Raw genomic sequence first — 18,240 nt, forward strand, 5'->3', positions numbered from 1 at the left:
ATTGTTCTAATACACATCATCAGACAATCCCTCTCCCCTTTAAAAAAATATATATGAAGGCCTGGGTTCGGGGATGGGTGCCAAGGGCTGAAGTCCCAATCAGGAGGTCGGCCAGCCTGGCCCCCCTCTCTTTAAATATATATATTTCTTAAAAGGCCAGGCCCGGGGGTAGGGAACCACCAACTAGTAGTGACCCAGGAGGCGTGTTTGCAGAGTGGTGGAGAAAGGGGGCGTAACCACCGAAATCCTCGAAGTAAACCCACTGTGTGATACATGCTGGAGGTAGTTTCCCCCAAGGACCCTCAGTAGCCAAGGGACTTCATCCCCCAGTAGTAGTTTGCAGAGTGGTGGAAAAAGGGAGTGTGGCCTTCTACCAGGTCTCAGCAATCCCACTGTGTGGACCTTACTGGAGGTAACAAGAGGGGCAGTTGGTCCACAAGGAAATACTTGGAGATCTCCATTAAGTCCCACACAGTGGGATTGCAAGGATGTCTTTGGAGGCCATGCCCCCTTTCTCCAGCACGCTGCAAACACGGCTTGTGGTGACCTACTGGTTGAGACATGACATCCACATTACTCCTGACGGACCATGGGGGCAAAGAATCCCTCCTGGTACCTCCTGTAAGTCTTACACAGCTGGATTACAGAGAGCTGGGCGGAGCCACAGCCCCCTTTCTCCACCACTCTGCAAATGTGCCTACTAGTTACAAACACCATATAAATTCACTTAAAAAACAAAGGTTACAGGGCCATTATAGTTAGGATCAGATTTCACTGTTACAAAACCATAGAAATTCAGCCTTTATAGATAGTGAGCTAACTATAAACCACGTCCCCGCAATGCACCGCTTATGACCTCACATATTATATCACTCATGACATTGTCAATGACATCACTGATCAGATCTCTTGCTGTGTGATGTTCCTGGGATCTTATCTGTAATACATCATCATCAGTTGAAAAAAACTCATCCCCCTACCCCTCATGATCTGGAGAGGCACAATCTCCTTCAGGCTCACCGGTCCACCACGCCACAACCTCAGATGACACTTGAATTGGCATTATCTGATGTGTCCCAAAATTACTGTTCCAACTTCCTCAGTGTCTAATACTGTTGTTGTCACTATTTCAACCTCAGTGCACAGAGAATCTTTACAAGGTAATCCAGCTTGTCTTCTTCGTGGTGTTCAATGGCTGGGCTAGGAACTTTGCTGCCCCTGGTGTATACGGTCAAATTCACACTGTGAAACGTGGCCTCCAAGTACTCTCCAGTGGTAAAAAACTTTACAGACTCATACCTCCAATTCAAGAGAAGGGTGGTGGCATGCAAAAGGCCAGATGCTTTTCCACTGATTGATCAGGATGAAGAGAATGGTCCTCACACAATTGCAGGTTTAGAGAGTAGTTTGCTTTACTCCTGTCCATACTCCAGTTATAACCAGGGTAATAAGGCCTCATCACATGTCATGGTGGTGCAGATGCTTTCATAGGATATGACAGGCCATTATCTCTTGCACAACTTCTTGAGTTCTTCCTTTAATTTGCAGACCTTCCTTCATGCAAGGATAACTCCAATATCCACTTCCAGCAGTCAGTGGGACACGTTACTCAAGGTAGCTCTAATGGCAGTATAAACTTTCAAGTTTCTGTTCCCAGTGCTGTCAAAGAGGAGTTGGCTGTCAGTGACACCCAACACTCAAGCACAGAGGTCTTCATTTCCACTAGTGTGAGACCTCTGCTACTGGTTTCTCTCCTATACTTGTTCCAGGTGTGCAGACAGACTTTGTGTATTCCATAAGTCTAGCTCGTATTCTGATATCAGACTGTTTTTGTCTATCCCTCTCAAGCACAGTCTTTTTCCTCTAGTATGAACAGGAAAGAAGAGTGGTGCTGAGAGCTCGCTGTTATATGTGACCTTAAAAAAGGCTTTAAAGAGGCAGAGGCATCCTCACTTTTAAATCTCTAAGTCTTTTGGGGGAAATAACTGAGGGAAAGAATAGCTCAGGAAGTGGGAAGAGCTGTTCTTATTTCAAAAAGGCTGTGATGGCGGCTCTATTTGAGTGGATGAACGCCCCCCCCCGCCACCACCAACAAAGCCCCGCCACCACCAACAAAGAAAGACGGGGTTAAAACCCATTTTATTATCGTTTTATTTGAATCCCCTGGGCCCGCCCCCTGGACTCTGAGAGGCTTGGGGTGGGTGCAAGGGATGATACTGTTGGTGGGAGAGTACAGGTTGTCGGTGCTCAGGCAAATCCTGAACCTGCTCTTGCATTGCCCACAGGGCAGGCTGGGAGCCTGTGCCTAGAGACAGAAGCAGAAAGAGCTGACACCCAGGAGACGGCGGCGGAATTAAGGCAAGTTATTTTTGTTTTATTATTATTTATTGTTTTAGTCCCGGACCCTCCCCACCTCCCTCCTCTGGCACGACCCACCCCTCACACTTTGACAGAGGATGGGCCACTACTGTACAAAGGGACTCTATCTCTCCTCCAAATGCCAGATTTTAGTCCTCTACAAAAGACCTGTGAAAAGTTGAAACGTTTGGCACACTCTGCAAGGCACATTGCTGTCTAGCAGACTTTATCCACCCTCCTTCAAATCTGTAACTCATCTGCAGGGGTGCGCAAAATTTATGTAATTCACTTTTGCCAAAGTATGCAATACGTCAGGAAAATTACATAAAGTAACACAAAATGTAAATCATTTAGTTCTATGTTTAACAACAAAATGCATCCTCGCAACAATTTTTGAAATGAGGACACATTGAGACTGCCGAACACCGCCAACACAAGGCCGGAGAACCAAGACATACCAAATCTGGTTCAGCAAAGTGGTGTGAGGCAGAGGATTGTCAGGAGGCGCCTGTTTAATGCAGCAGTAGTGATCGGGAGCGGAGTCCGCAGTGTGGCTGTGAGCAAAAGGAAGTGACACGATGGTGCCGTAGACTGCGACCGAGAAAGACCAAGAGACAACTTGATTGAGCGCAGCCAAAGCGGGTCCTGGGCGGACAGCGACTGAGCAGGAGACAACGTAACAAGACCCGCAGAGGGAGAGCCGGGTGAGGTTTGCCATCCCCGTGATTCTGTTCCTGGAGTCAGGCAAAGTCCTGCGGCCACTTTGCGGCCGGGCGAGACACTGAGGCACCTTGGCGGCGGCGGCGTCTTCTTGAGTTGAGCAGACTACGAGTTGGAGGCAGCATGGAGCATTGAGCCAGCTCAAGGGGATCATCCCACACCGATCTGTGCACCTGCTGGACAAGTAGTGAGGGGCCTTGAAAGGAGCCGATAGCGGGAGGCAGCGCCTGACTTTAAGATGGCGCCTGACCCAAGGCACCCCTGGTGAAGCGAGCACAGCAGCCCTTTTGATATCAAAGCTTGGGGGAGCTGCAACTGAAAAACCCTGCTGGTGAGGTGTTTGTCCCCTGACATTGGAGGAGAAGTTTGAGGAGCAACCCACTGGCATGCTTGGAGATACCCTCAGTGCCCTACGCGGCCTGACTGGTCTGCGAAAGGAGAGCGGCTGTGAACTGAGGGTTGTCTGGCTCTGAAGTAATCAAGGGAAGAGAGCTGGCACTGTGTCCCCCGAGTCGGCGCCGGGGAAGAAAGGAGGCCACCAATAGCAACGCGCCAAGATGAATGTGCAGGGCAGATGCAGAAAGTATCAAGACGGTGATGGCGGCAGACGCAGCCTTTAGGCTACTGCGCATGAAGTGTGGCTACTGTTCCCTCCTGAACAGACAAATCGGTCCAGAGAGAGGTGGGAGCCAATCGACCGTTGGAGTGGCTGGCACAGGTGAGCCCTACTGTCTCCGGGAAATAAGGGCTCCGCAGCGTGAGGTGAATGGGCAGCGGAGTGAGTGAAGGCCTGGCTGTGGTTGAAATTAGATCGCAGGTTGTGGGATCCTAGCGCCTGCAATCATGAAGAGATGCACTGGAGGGCTAGACGTGACTTGGCAAAAATGAAGAGGTGAGCGTGAGGTGGATGAGATACCTGAGTGAAACAACAGCAGCCGGAGTAGATTACCCTTACCGCAGGAATATAGTGGGCCTTGCATTGCAGGATTTGAGATAACTAAGCCGGTTCTGTCATGAACCAATAACGCAGAGAGTGAAAGATCGCACCAGTGAAGATACTGGGAGGAGTAGGGTGCACTCATTTAACAATGATAATAAGGTCCACAACGGGGCCTCCAATGGAGAAGTGCTACAAAGCCCAGATGCCCAAGTAAGCAGTGGGGTCGGGTGACTCCTAGCAGGGACTGACAGTGCATCCATGCCTTCAAAAAAGGCCATGACAAAGGTGTCCCAATTCTTCACTCCCGCAGAGAAAAGTAACAAGTGCCTGAACAAGAGTCTGATGGAGCCAGCATGGCACTGACCAAGAAAGACCTGTTGGCTTCCCTGTAAGAATTTAAAATGTAGCTGCGCACAGAGTTAAATGGGACCTCCAGGCTTCTATGGAACAACTAAAGGTTTTTCCTGCACAAATGTCCAACACTCACTACTGCTTCTGGGAATAGGAAAGATCTGCTGACTTTGGATCTGTCTCTTCCACCTCTCCTCTCATTGGGCTAGCTATAGGACGGGGCGGATGGTGCTTCCCAGTTACACCAGGACCAATGCCTTCGATTGACCTATGATGATGCCCCATGGGTAAAAATCGAAACTGTTTGTTCTTACTGCAGAGCCCTAGTACCATTGGGCATTGCCCGGTGGAGCTGTCCTCTACAGCTATGGAGGAGTCTGGTTCTGGTTCACCCCCTCGGCTGTCACCTACCCAGCCGGACATCGGACATTGTTTTCAACGGTTCTTCGCGGTTTTGTCTGTCTTTCTCTTTGGCTGCTTTGTTGCCCCTGAAGTACTTTCCCCCTTCTGCTCTGCCTAACTTTATCTGCATTCCTGTCCCCTGTTTACCTTTCCCCCTCTACTTTCCATTCCCCATAAGACGTGTCTTGGCTATGCAACGCGCTAATAACCTATGTTATTGTATAATCTCATGTTTTTCTCTTATGCCTATACTTGTAACTGTAACTGTAACCAATGTAATTTTTGTATCCTGTAACTCAATGATCCTCATGTAAAGCGCTCTGATACCTCCGGGTCTACCAGCGCTATATAAAACTCTGCATATATATAAACAAATTTCACACTACAAAAATGGTATGAAAAATACAATTGCAGTAAGCATCAACCTCTCGTCTGTTGGTCTTCACATCGTTCCCACAATATAGCGCTCGTTCCGAGTCTGCGAGGGCAACGTCACCTCGCCCAGTAAACCACTCAGTTGTGGGGTTCCTCAGGGCTCCTCCCTGAGCCCCACATTGTTTAACATATACATGCGCCCCCTTGCCGAGATTGTTCGCCCTTTTGACGTTCAAATTGTGTCCTACACCGATGACACCCAGCTGGTGGTAACTCTGAATCACCCCTCCACTCAATCAAGTGATCTAAAGGGCTGTATGGAGGCAGTATGCGCCTGGATGACCCAGTCTTATCTAAAACTAAACGGAGATAAGACAGAGCTAATGGTACTGGGTAACTCCCCACAGAAATCCATTGGGCCCCGCCCCCTTAGCCAAGGACACCATTAAGAACCTAGGAATCTGGTTGGACAATATACTCACATTTAGCCACCAGGCAGTCAAACTATCTGCCACCTGCATGGGCATTTTGAGGCTCATCTGGAAGATCCTTCCACTCCTCCCATTCAAGGCTAGACAGATCATGGTCCAGGGCCTGATCCTCTCCCAGCTGGACTTCGGGAACGCCCTCTACCTAGGAGGCCCCCAACTAACCCTGAGAAAACTCCAGGTGATTCAAAACTGCGCTGCCCGCACTCTGTTGCGCATCCCCCGCCGCCAATCTGTGAAATCCGAACTAAAAGATCTCCACTGGCTGCCAGTGAGGGAAAGAATCGACTTTAAAAGCATGTGTATTGCCCACCGTGCCTACTGGAGGAAAGGAGCAACTCTGAACCACACCCTGATCACCCCCTACCATCCTAGCAGACAGCTTAGGTCGGCCCATACCTTCCAAATCATTAACCCTAGGATCAGAAGAGGAGAGGAGCGGAGGCAGAATGTTCTCAGTAAACGCGGCAAAACTCTGGAACTCTCTTCCAGTCTCCCTCCGCTCAGAACCTAACATTCTGCCTTTCCGGAAAAAACTAAAAACCCTTCTCTTCAGTAGATAACTCAGCCCCTGCCACATACACCTGTTGCTCATAAGCGCTAGGACGCCTGCGGGTAGCTATCGCGTTATACAAAAACCAAATCCAATCCAATTCAATCCAATAGTTGTGCTGTGAATAGCAGCGCAATCGGCATTATTTTGTAAATTTTACATGAAAAGCATTAAGCGATATTCCTGAAATTACGCAAGCCATGACGACGTCATTGATATTTTACCAGGTGCTATTCATATGCAAGGAATCAAAAGGTATTCTTGGGTTTCGGTGGCCATGTCCAGCACCGCAAACATCCTTCTGCACATACAGAAGATAATCATACACCTATGTTACACATGGATGGAATGATGTACCTGGTTACAGAGGTCTGACAGGACAATTTAAACCAGTTTCAAACGAATGAAAACAAAAGAAATGAAAGTGACGAGGAAACCAACCAATGGTAAATAAAAGGTAGGCTCTAAGCCCTTTTTAGATGTATTTCAAGGAATAATAGACACACCAAGCGAACGGCCGTACATTGTCTAAGGAGAGACCTAAACCGGAGAGGCAAGTGACAAGTAAAACTGCGGTCCTGCCACTCAAATCTATGCTGTCACCAATGGCAGTCCTTCAAAGTGCAGTGAGCTAAATTAATTCATACTTAGAAATGGAAAGGTGAACATCGCATGCTCCTCCAGACCGCAGAACATAATTTTGAGTAATATTCCATGCGCAAAAGTACAATAGCTTTGGATGCTGAGTCTTCAATAACAAACTCAGAAACTTGCTGGAGGAACTCAGGGCATGAGTTCCTGCTCTCCTAAGCTATGCAGTTTCAGTCCTATAAGGGGTGGTCATTAGAACGTCAAAATAGAAGATCCTGAGTGCATAAGTGCTGGACTGTGACAACAACTTTAGAGTAAGCCTGCCCTCACCTCGGGGAATGTTTAGTGGGTCCAGAATTTAACGTGCAAGCATCGCAGGTCTGCCAGTAGGGCTGCCACCTTTCCAGGAGAAAAACGCTGATCGGTCGTTGTTATTTTAATAGTATGCAAGGTCCGTCTGTGATACTAAATAGCACCAAAAACGAAAACATATGCATTCTTTGTAATATGACTTTTCAGTCTTCTTTTACTTTATTAGTCATGGATCATTAGCCAATTCTAGAACACAATTAAAGGGGCTTTCTATTTACAGTTGCTGTTGGATCTATGTACAGATAAAGGCTCAAAATAGTGTCTTTAGGTGACTTTGTAAATGTTTGCAGCAGCTGGGATATTAAAATACAGGTTATGCCAGTAGAAAACTGGACAGGTGGCAACCCTGTCTGCCAGTGACTCCATTACTCGGTTGGACAACGATGACGAGCTTATTAGCAAGGACTGGAGATATAATTTTCGCCACTTTAGCGTCCGGTTTTGGGCGAAAATCGGCAATAATTATATCGCAATATCATCAAGGACACGCTAGCGCGTATTTCCTTGATGTAGAGCTCGTTTTTTCACAGCCTCGCCTCGCATCGCTAATGAGATGCAAAGAAGGCATGGCTGTGAAAACAACACATGTTAACATCGTGAAGGCAGATTTGCAATATTAACAAGGAGGTGGAGCGATAAAAAAAAAAATCACGCTACCTCAGCCTTAATTCAGGAATTTAACGTCTGTTAAATTTCTGACGAAGGCATGCTTTTAATGGGAGATGGAAACATCGCTATCGCTGTAATATTAGCGCCATAGCGCTATGCGTTGTAAATATAGCTTTATCATGGCGATAATATTCAGCGATAGCCAGCGATAATATTTCTATCGCTATGTACAGCCAGCGATAATTATCGCTGGTGGTTGATAATATACCCCCTAGTACGGCCACAGAGCTCAGCTGCATTGCGTGTGCAGCAACTAGGCGAGAAAGTGTGAAACCAGGCCCTAGTCAGCACAAGCCCACTGTGAAACAGCAGGCAGCCAAGACTACAGTGGCACCTCCCCTGTGAGTTCACTTGCCCTCTTGCAGAATGTGGGCCAAAGACGCACTCTTTGGCTCGGCCTAGCACTGCAGAGAGGAGTATTTACTTCTGGTTGTGACACAAGTGAGTAGGTAGAGCACAATAGCGCAATGGGCGATTGGCCTAAAGTGCACCTTTTTCTATAACTCTTTTGGTGGTCTTTCATCTTTAGATAACTTCATAAAATAATCTGGAATATAACCTGAAAGATGCAGTTTAGAGTTCTTTTTGGAGCTTCTTGTTGCTCACAAGAGTTTAATTTATCATACTGATATTTTTTAATGCATTTAAATGTTGGTGTTATTTGTGAAAAAGTGTCACTCTAAGTAACACGCATTTCGTCGTTGAATGTCACTCATTAGTGCATTTAAACTGTGGAAATGTCACACAATACGTTCTGAAAAATTGGCAGCTCTGAAAATGTTAGTTTTATCTGGTCACATTTGTTGTATTTTTAGAGCCAGAGGTCAAATGTAAGGCTATGTCTTCTCTCAAATTGATGTTTATTCTTTCAATGTGTACCTTGATGATTGCTTTTCTGTGACTGCAAAGGGAGAACACATTGACAACTTTGCCGGTGTGAAAGGAAATGCTCTAGGATGTAATTTTATTAAATACACAAATAAATGTAAATACCCGTAAATGAACTGTACAAATATTTCCATATGCATCAGCAGTCACGATAAACAAAAAATAAGTTTCTTTTAAAGCCCTTTTAAAGTGAAGTGGAAACAGAGATTTCAATACTCACTAAGGAAATCAATTAATTGGTGTTATGTTAATGACAAAGATTTGCTGAAACTCTATTTCCACACATTTTCATTTGTGTGCTATTCAGATTTATAAGTGAAATGCCTGTAAAATAAGTGGCCATTTCAAAGTAGAATGCGCTGTCTATACAGCGTGCTACCACACCATGCTGTAATTATATATAAGTGACAGTGTGCTCCAAAACCCACCACCAGCCACATACCAGACCCTTACTGAATAAGTAAGGCTCGTTTTCTACACGTGGGTGCACATTTGCAAGCCCCTTGCACCACCGGTGCATCACTTTTTTGGGCGCTCATGTGGCGCAGAAGGCTGGTCCATATTAACAGGGCCACGCAAAGCCATCCTTGCGAGGCATTTCATTGCCTTGTAAACAGGCCCACATTCACACATTACTCTGCATGAAAGGGGCATTCCATGGGTGTTGCTGTGGGTGTTTCCACTCAGCACTCATGAGATCTGGTGCATTCCCAGATTTTCATGTTTCATAAACCTGGGAATGCATCAGATTATAACTCCTCATGGGAGGTGTAAGAGTGGTGCAAAGAGGAGACACTCCTTTATTACTCATAGTTTTTCCTCTATCTATCTGTGCTACAGACATAAAAAGAAGAAAAACTATGAGTCAATTATTCTTTGTGCATGAAGGTGTCCCTTCCTTGCAAAGCAGGCACACTTGCAGTGCTGCGCTGTGTTATTTTCCTGTAATAATGCCCCTTGATCTTTGTGTGACACTTAGAATTTTCACAGTACTAATGAGCTCGGTGATGTTACATTGGTGGCAGCACTCAAACTCAGAAAAATTGTTCCAGCACCACTGGTTGAAAGAAGTTGTGTTTAGCAGGAGAACATGAAAGGCCATAACTGCCTTTCTCTCCCTCCTCTCCTTCAATAATGTGCTTCTGCTGGAATGTTTTGTCCATGTGGGAAGACTGGCATACATACTTCAAATTTGGTTCCCTTATGATCAAAATATGTCTGGTCTTTCTAAATGCTAATAGTATTTTATGTAATTTATAATTCGAAAATAAGAACGGAGAATAAGGCCGAAAACTGCTTTCACTAACAGGCTTTTAAGACTGCAGAAACTATGACATTCACTTTTTTAAAACCAGACATGCATAACCATCATTGTAGAAGTGCTAGAACAGCATTTCTGCCTTTGAAAACAATTTTATCAGCCACAGGGTATTTATATTACTTTTCAGCCTTATGGAAGAGGCATACCAAACATGCCTTTTTTGTCTAAAGTGTAGCTTTTTTTTTATTAACTGCATTTATTTTTAGTCCATTATGTAAACAAATGGCACAAATCAGAGGTACCACATTGGCTAAAGCCTATTTACTGTTATATCAGCTGTTCAGAAATAAGGGGAGACAGAGAGGGAGAAAAACAGGAAGCAGAAGAGTGGGAGGGAAGAACAAAGCCAAAAGGATGGGTGTGAAGGAAAGAAAGAAACAAATGGGCTGAGGAGTTAGAGCTGAGAAGAGAGACAAACATGACTCTCTACAGAATACCATGCAGCCTCCCATTGTCTCTGCGCTCTCCCTAGATTCCCGTGCTGCTGCTACTAACACACCCTAACAGAGGCAGTTAACAGAAAAAATTAAGAATGCACATACTTGGCGCCAATACAAAATTAAGCACCCCCTTAGCTCGCACCACTCCAACCATTTTGACCCATATGCATCTGATGAAGCGGAAATCTCATTTAAATTGTGGGGGTGCATTATATTCATGTGTAGAACGCATCCCCATATAATCGTGTAAATTATGTTAACATGAGGTACTAGAATTTTAAAAATATGAACGCTTTTACGTGACGTGCTTTAGTTTATGGATAAATGTCATGAGAATTAACAACAGGAGTTAGATGTAACTAGCAGAAAACGTTAGCATGTGAAACTCGTGCTGTGAAACTGATACTACTCACTTATTAAATGTGCTCGACAATTGATGTTTTCTAACTAGTAGGTACATTTATTAATTGAAATGCTAATAATGGTTAAGCAAATTGTTTTGCTGAAAGAGACACATCCTAGGTTAAACCAAAGCCATAGGCCTGAAAGGCAAGTCCTGGGAAACTCTTGCTTTAGAATCAATAGTTGAATTTGATATGCATTGCAGATCCTGTTCTTTCTCACGTTTCCATTGCAGGTCAAGTATACATTCCCTTGGGATTATAATGTCTTTGTTTTAACAAGCTAGGCAAGGAGAGAAGAAGTTACAATTACACGGGTTGGAGGTGATAACGACAGAGACGGTTTCACATTCGAGAAGGCATGTGAACCAAGGACAACTTGTTGCAATGAAGACTCATGCACAACATCATGGAAAAACACATCCCTAACAGAACCCAGAATGTATGGAATGATGTGAAGTGTATCATGGGAAATATTACCTTGGATAACTGTTTGTTGAAATTAGGGACAGGTCCACACTTCTTTCTTAACCTCAGATAGAGAGCATATTCGAACAAGCTCTTTCTATTACTAGTGACTTTATGCTACTTGACCCATTGATGGTTGGGAGACTTTTTAGGAAGACTCCACACACTGACACCTTTTTTTCTTTCCATTGAAAATGCTTATGTAGGGATGTCATCCTAAAGCTAGAGTAGGGATAGATTGATGCTTTATATTCATCAACCCTCTATGCAGGAAAATGTGCACTTATGCTTCTTGATTCTCTGCATCCTACTTCTTGCTTACTACATTGTCGAAATTGGATACGTAGATTTGCTAATTCAGTTCTATTTTCTATTTTCATACCCTCGTGCTGAGGTGTCTCTATGTCCAGTTATTTTTGGTGCTGTAATAAATTAACTAACCCAATCTAGTTATCATGCAGTATGAAGAATTTTTGATTAATTGATTGTGGATTAACGATCTTCTCCCCTCTATACTTTCATGCTGCGAAAAAGAACCATCCGAATTGTCTATCGAAAACAGGTCTAGAGCAAATGGGCATGGCCCTTTCACAGCCATACTTGAATGGAGTGCAAGGCTAAATGAGATCTCCATAGTATTACATACACTGAAATATTTGAAAAGATTAAAAGCAGAAGTGGATACATTGTTAAATGAGGACAATATCGTTTTTTCATTTGTAGAATAAAGAGCCTTCAAGGAACTCAGTCCTGCCCATACTCTGCAGTAAAGGTACATATCGTTTTGGTGCTTCCCTCTGGGGTTGTAAGTCGAGAATAGAAGTAGATATATTCAATACTTAGTTTTTTTTCTTTTCAGAAATGTATACTGGTAAAGTTAAAGGAGCCTCATAGGCAGTAACATAAACGAGTCCAGTGGCAGAAAAGCCACAAACTCTTGGAGTAAACTAGCTGGAGCGGCTGCTCCAACTCTAGAAAACAGGTACACACTAAAGGGTCCATTAGGATGGCATGCAGGTGGTGGCGATCCGTCGGCCATCCTTGCCCGTCCGCCACCTTTCTTCCCCCCACCATATTCCTATGGCGGGGGGACCGTGGTGGAGGAGAAAACCATCCGCCGCTTTTCCGCCGCGGTCACCTTGCGACCGCGGCGGAAAAGGCCTGATATGGTGGGGTGTCTTTCAGACACCGCCAGCCATATTAGGATGGCCTGAGAGAAATGCCTTTCCGTGGCGGCAATGCTGCCACGAAAAGGCAACAGTTTCCCGCTTTGGGGCCCGTTGCGGTCCACCAGGGTGAAGGGGGGGGGATTCACATGGGGGGTACCTATGGTACCCCCCTGCATTTCACAGCACAACATGGCAGGCACTGCGCGGTGCCTGTCATGTTGTGCTGTGAAACGCACAACAAGCATTTTTCACATTGCGGTGGCCGGTGCTTTAAGCACCGTCCGCCGCAATGTTAAAAATGCGGGATGCACCCGCCACTGTGGCGGGTGCATTCTAATTGGGGGCATGGTTCCTCCGCCCCTGTGGCGGACGGTACCTGCCCCCGACAGGATGGCGGACGGACTTTGTCCGTCTGCCATCCTAATGGACCCCTAAGTTAGTTACATGTACAAGAGAGAGAGTCAGTTCGGGTTGATGCTGTTTTTGCATCATTTATTTATTTTGTTTTTTGTAGAATATCCGGTCCATTTATATGAAGCCCTGATGATAGTCCCAGTACTATTCGCCTGGGTCTTGAAACGTGTTGGCATTTTGGGAGGCATTTAGTTAATTCTGAATGCGGCGAGTGTTGAAGGAAACTTTTGGATAAAGGATTGATACACTATTCAGATACATTTTTGACGCTGGAGTTGGAATAAAATATGTGGTTCATAACATTGGATATGTTCATGTTTATTACAAAATTTTGTATATAATGTACATTTCTCTAAAAATGTGTTTTGCATCAGATTAATGCATGAATTCATTTGCTGATTTTGTCATGTTGCAAGCTGTTGCTAATAATTTTTTCACAGTTTCTATGTCCATTTTTGTCTTTAAGTGTATGTTACTGTGAATTGTATATACATGTAAATTCATGTGTGAATTTGATGTCTATGTTTCTTTTTCAGTCCCCAACATTTTTTTTGATTAACTTTTAAAGAAACAGGAATGTTCCAATAAAAATTCCATTCGGACAGATAAAAGAGTTACCTGTTCGTTACTCCATGAGTAGTAGGAGTGTATGGCAGTACGGAGCCGGGTTCATTGTTTTGTGTTCTGAATTTTGAATAGCTCTACCTGGCCCGGTCCTTTGGGCTTAACCCCTATAGGTTTTTGTAACTTTCTTAAAGTGGCATTTGCTAAACTGGAATTTTAAATCCAATGGGATTTTAAATTGTGAGTTCAATGACACTATACTTGAAAATTCCACCTCTTCACAATTGGGCATTACACTTGTAATAAGGTAATACTAATGTTATCCTATGGGAGAGAAAGGCCTTTCAGTAGTGAAACATGAAATTGGGAGCTTTTCACTACCTAGACATGTTAAATGTAAAGGTACCTACCCTGCCTTTTCAATACACTGCACCCTGCCCTGTGGTTATACAGGGTCTAGCTTAGGGGTTTCATATATGTATGAAAAAGGACGGTTTAGGCCTGGCAAGAGGGTTTACTTGCCAGGTCGAAATGGCAGTGAGAAACTGCACACAGAGGCTCTGCAGAGACAAGCCTGACACATGGTTAAGGGGCAACGTATATTGATGGCCCAATCAGTGCTGCAGGCCCATTAGTAGCATTTCATTTACAGGCCCTGGGCACAAGGAGTGTTCTTTACCATGGACCTATAAGTAAATAAAATATGCCAGTAGGGGATGAACCAATATTACCATGGTTAGGGGAGAGAGCACAAGGACCTTAGAAGTTTTTAGCTTTGTTCAAGTGCGCAAAGTCCTAAAGACAGCTAAAACGAGATCAGAAAAATGGAGAGAGACAGGCAAAAAGTTAGGCTAAGACCACCCTAAGGCTGCCAGGTCTACTAAAATCTATCTTCTAAGGTTAATTATGAATCCTTAAGGTTACAATTGTTTTATTCTCCAATTCTACAACTCTCAGGTGGTTAACTTGCAAGGTCCTATTCAATCTGAATGTGTTGCTTGTGTCACCAGACTATTAAATCATCGGGACATTATTTTTTGTTTGGCCAAAAATACTGTAACAAAGAAGCTTTTTACTAAATGCTGTGTTCAATAAGGGTGAAATATGTGGTATTCCTGAGGCAATAGATTATTGTTAAGAAAGGAGAAGCAAATGATTTAATGTGTAATTCATCAAATGTATAAGAACTGTATCTAAAGAGCTAAACTTGAGACGGTTAAGCCCATTCAACGTGTGAATATGAATTTTATTTCTAGAAACCCCTTACTTTTTAAAAAGGCTATATGGACAATATTAGGCAACCATGAGTAAATAATTTTTGTAGCCCTTTTGTAAAGGCAGGTTGGCTAAAACCTATGACAACATTTGCCTCAATTTTCATTATGAATTGATTTTACTTGTTTTTTTGTCACTCTGTTCCAAATTGTACAGGATTTCAACGTAACAAATTACCTCTATTAGATATTCTACTGATTACAAAGGCCTGGGGTGACCACTACACAATGTCTCTTGCAGTGACGTAAAATGCAGAGACTCAATTAATCCTGTCAACAGCCTGCACTTGTCTCTACTTAAAATGCAGTACCGGGAGATCTTAAACATTTTCTTGGATTGATTTGTTCACTGTATGCTGCACTTACCAGAGGATTTGGGTGTTGAGCCTAACAAACTTCTTTAGTATAAAAATAGCATTAGTTTGCTATTGCTTTATATAAAAATATTATAACTCACTGATCTCTATTGCCGACATATCCATTATTATCCTGTGATTCATTTATTTATTTTATTTTGAAAGTTTTATAGAGCGCGAACAAGATCCTTACGGATTTCAGAGCGCTTTACAGAGTGTGACTAAACGTGCAAATGACTAAAGATTAAACAAAAACGATTGATAAAAAAGATGTAAATGGTTACAACATAAAGAAAAAACAATGTATGGAGGAAAAGATGCAGGAGGTCAGTATTCATACAAAATACAATATAAAATAGTCTCATGAAGAAAGTATTGAGTTTCCAGATAACATACAAAAATACAATCAAAATAGTCTAAGGAGGAAAGTATTCAGTTACCAGAATACAATAGTCAGAGTTCATGTAAATTTGGCTAGGAGGAGAGCTTTTACATCTTTTTTGAAGGATGCTGTAGATGAGATAAGTCTGATTTCTGGAGGGAGGGCATTCCATATCCTGGGCGCCATTCCTGAAAAGGAGCGTTTGTAGTTTTTTTTCTTGTGGAATCTCTTAGGTTTAAAAAAAAGATTGTCTGCGCTTCTTGTCGCTCTTGATCCACCAGATATTGTCAGTTTCTGTGTGAGATAACTGGGGGAATTGTGGTGTAAAGCTTTGTGGGTCATACAGGCGATTTTCAGATGTATTCTGGCTTCGTAGGGCAGCCAGTTTAAAGCTTTTAGATCAAGAGTTGGTGTGTGACCTTTTTTTTGAGCCTGTGATAAGTCTGGCTGCAGCATTAATAGAGGCTTTTAATGGTGCTATAGATGATAGGGGGAGACCACAGAGTGCAGCACTGCCATATTCCACTCTTGGGATGACCAAGGCTTGGACTGCAGTTTTGAAATCCTTGGGAGGAAGGAAAGGTTTCAATTTACACAATGTGTTGATGTGGAAATTAGCTCCCTTCGTTGCATTGCTGATGTGATGTTGCATGTTGAGATTACAGTCGAGGGTTATGCCTAAAGATTTCACGGAGTCCACAATAGTAGGTTGAACGTTGAGAGCAGTGAGATGATTGAGCCAGGGCTGAATGATGTGGACTTTGGTGGGAGGTGCTATTAGGAGGAATTCTGTTTTTAACGCGTTAAGTTTGAGGTGATTCTCTGCTAGCCAGGTCTGTGTGTTCCTAAGCGTTGTGTTGAGTAATTTGATGTCGTCGACGGTGTTTATTTTGAGGTAGAGTTGGGTGTCATCAGCGTACATGTGGAATTGGACATTGGATGCTTGGAGTAGTGCGGTAAGTGGTTCCATGACTAGATTAAACATAGTAGGGGAGAGGGAGGGAAACATCCTTTACAACGCAACTTTTACCATGCAGTGCTATTACAACGCAGGCTTTACAACGAAAACCATTACAACGCATTGCGCTGGGGGGCTCTCTAGGATAGGGAATAGATTAAATTTACTATCCAACACCTACCCTAGTATCCACGGGGACTGGAGTTGGAATAGTAAATTAAACCCTATCCAGCACCCCAAAGCGCTATGCGTTGTAATGGTATGCGTAGTAAAACCTGCGTTGTAACAGCATGCGTGGTAAAAGCATGCGTTGTAACGTCATACATCCGAGAGGGAGGATCCTTGAGGGACACCCAGAGTGACAGGAACTGGAGAGGACATAGTGTTGTTAATTTTGAGTTTTTGGGTCCTGTTGTGCAGAAAGTAGGTGAACCAATTGAGAACTGTCCCTGAGATACCCATTCTGAGATTCAACAGATCAAGAAGATTCTCATGTTTGACCGTATCGAAGGCTGAGGAGAGATCGAGTAGTATGAGGAGGCAGGAACCATTCTGATCCAGTATTTGAAGTGCATCATCAATAATGTGGGTCATGGCAGATTCAGTACTGTGGCCTGCTCGGAAGCCTGATTGGTATGGGTTGAGGAGGTGAAAGTGCTTGATGTGTTTAGTCAGTTGAAGGTGCACGCATTTTTCTAGTAGTTTGGCTAGTGTAGGGATATTGGTGATAGGGCGATAGTTGTTAAGTTCAGAGGGGTCAGCTGCGGGTTTCTTTAAAATGGGCGAAACCTGTCCCACTTTGAGGGAATCCGGGATGCATCCTTGTTGAAGTGAGCTATTAATGATTTTGGTCCAAAGGGGGAGAAGTAATGGTATAAAGTCCTTTACGGCGTTTGCGGGTAGAGGGTCATTGAGGTGATTGGAGGGCTTCAGTGTGCTGAGAATCTTGGCAATATTTTCTTCTGAATACATTTCAAAGGATTACCACGAAGCATTGTTTTTTAACTCAATGGGCATTTTATTATGTGCGGTAGAGTAGAGATTTAGATCAATAAGGAGGTCATTCTCAATGTTGTCTGTCTTTAAGTTAAAGAAGGAAGAGAATTCTTCACATGACGGCAGTGCATTAGAGGTGTTTGAAAGAGATTGAGGGACATCTCTGGATTGGGTTTTTATTAACTCGAACAGTTTTTTTGGTCGTTTTTTTTGCTTGATCAAGCTGGAGGCTAAAGAAAGCAGTTTTCAAGCGTTTCATTTTTCTGAAGTAAGCGTTTCTTTTTTTCTTAAGTGTTTTGAGGTGCAAAGCAGATGGGACAGATCTCCAATTACGTTCTGCCTGTCTCATCGCTCGTCTGTCATCATTCAGAAATCCGTCATACCATGGTTTAGAGATTTTTGAAGAAACATCCTTTAATTGAAGGGGGGCAGCTGCGTTGATAATAGAGGACATCGAATTGAGGTAGTGATCGGTAAGGACCTGTACGTCAACAACGCCAATGGGAGGTAAGAGAAGATTGTGGTTGAGGGAGGGTAGAGAGTTGGGGTTGAGTTTCTTCAGATCTCTCTTCCAGACCTTAGGTCTGGGAATTGAGCAGGAATGAGCTTGATTTTTTCAATAATGAAGTAATTGATAATGAAGTGGTCAGACCAGTCACAGGGTTGGATTGACTCGAGTTGGATAGCGTCAGCTTTGGAGATGATAAGATCCAGGATAGAGCTTTTGTCGTGGGTGGGGCTGTTGCAAATGTGTGTGAGGTCTAGGTCAATGAGGATGTTTTTGAGACAA

The 18,240-nt window shown here is 43.7% G+C and overlaps 1 protein-coding gene across 7 annotated transcripts in view; it reads right to left on the reverse strand.

Moving 5' to 3' along the window:
- Positions 1-18,240, reverse strand: part of LOC144755244 (uncharacterized) — a 305,633-nt gene that overhangs the window by 1,216 nt on the left and 286,177 nt on the right. The window lies entirely within an intron of this gene.

This window comes from Lissotriton helveticus, chromosome 5_1 (genome assembly GCF_964261635.1).
Source record: "Lissotriton helveticus chromosome 5_1, aLisHel1.1, whole genome shotgun sequence".
Taxonomy (NCBI): domain Eukaryota; kingdom Metazoa; phylum Chordata; class Amphibia; order Caudata; family Salamandridae; genus Lissotriton; species Lissotriton helveticus.